Source organism: Pundamilia nyererei, unplaced genomic scaffold, assembly GCF_000239375.1.
Source record: "Pundamilia nyererei isolate P.nyererei 1_Seehausen unplaced genomic scaffold, PunNye1.0 scaffold00225, whole genome shotgun sequence".
NCBI classification, from domain to species: Eukaryota; Metazoa; Chordata; class Actinopteri; order Cichliformes; family Cichlidae; genus Pundamilia; species Pundamilia nyererei.
Genome location: NW_005187626.1, coordinates 285,760 through 286,925, shown reverse-complemented (window position 1 = coordinate 286,925; position 1,166 = coordinate 285,760).

The window sequence follows — 1,166 nt, the reverse complement described above, 5'->3', positions numbered from 1 at the left end:
TAAACGTCCCTCTGAAGGCTGAGAGGTTGTTATGAGCTGAAAGTCTGCTGACACATTTCATATGAAAAACGTTGGAAGGATTTGGATCTGGGCTCCGCCTCTCTCTGCACTGTCCTTAGACACATTCAGGCAGGTGTGTTTGTCAGGTAGATAAGGTTACCTGCAGCCTCACTTCCACAGAACTGCATCACCCCTACAGCCTCTGGCATTCCTTTAATATATAACATATCTGGCTGCAGCTACGGGTGTGCATACAGGGGCCTGAAATGTTTCCACAGCCAAAGAGCCAATCAAAGCTCAGGACTGAGAGAAAGCAAGTTGGTTTCCTGTCAAATTCTCCACACAGGTCAGAAACTTTTATCCAGAGTGGCTGATGGGAGCAGATCCTTCGCCTCCATCAGGTGCCAAATATTTCACCATTGCCTTTTATTAAAGAATAATCCCTCTGATCGGTTATCATCAGCACGACAGCACACGGGACTCAAACACTCCCACTAACAAACGTTAATGTGTGAGTCAGTGCAGCATCACCAACTGTGATTATTTGATCTGTCAAGCCATTTCTGCGTCACCCCCTCTGATGCATGTTGATCTGATAAACGGCTTAGTTTCATCCTGCGCTCCTTGTTCCAACAAAACAGGAAACAAGCTTATATATGCATTTGCCCTGGAAGCCTGTCCACTCAAACCCAAAGGGGACGCATTTGTGTCACATAATGAGCAACTGCAACCACTAAAGGAGCAAGATAAGTACAGCCCGCAGTGAAAACTGCCAACAGCCTGGAGCAAAGTTTCAGGAGAAGGTGCCAAACCTGCAACGACTGTGACAAACTCAAACATTTTCCTGGGAATCAGCCGGGCAAGACTGGACCCGTCTGTCTAGATCCTGGGGTGGCAGCGGGGCAGGAGACGTTTGTCCTCAAACCTGCCGATCAGGTGGTTAGACAGAAGATTTGTAGGCTCTTGTATTTCTGCAGGTAATACAGGAACAACAGGACTGCTGTCAGTGTTTGAAATGTGGCACACAGAGGGCAGCAGCCGTCTCAGCTCATTAGATTAGAAAACAAACTTCCAGTTTAGGTGAAAGTTTCTCTTCATCCTGGGAATTATTACTCTGCTGTCATTCAAATCAAATCAAATCAAATCACTTTTATTGTCACATCACA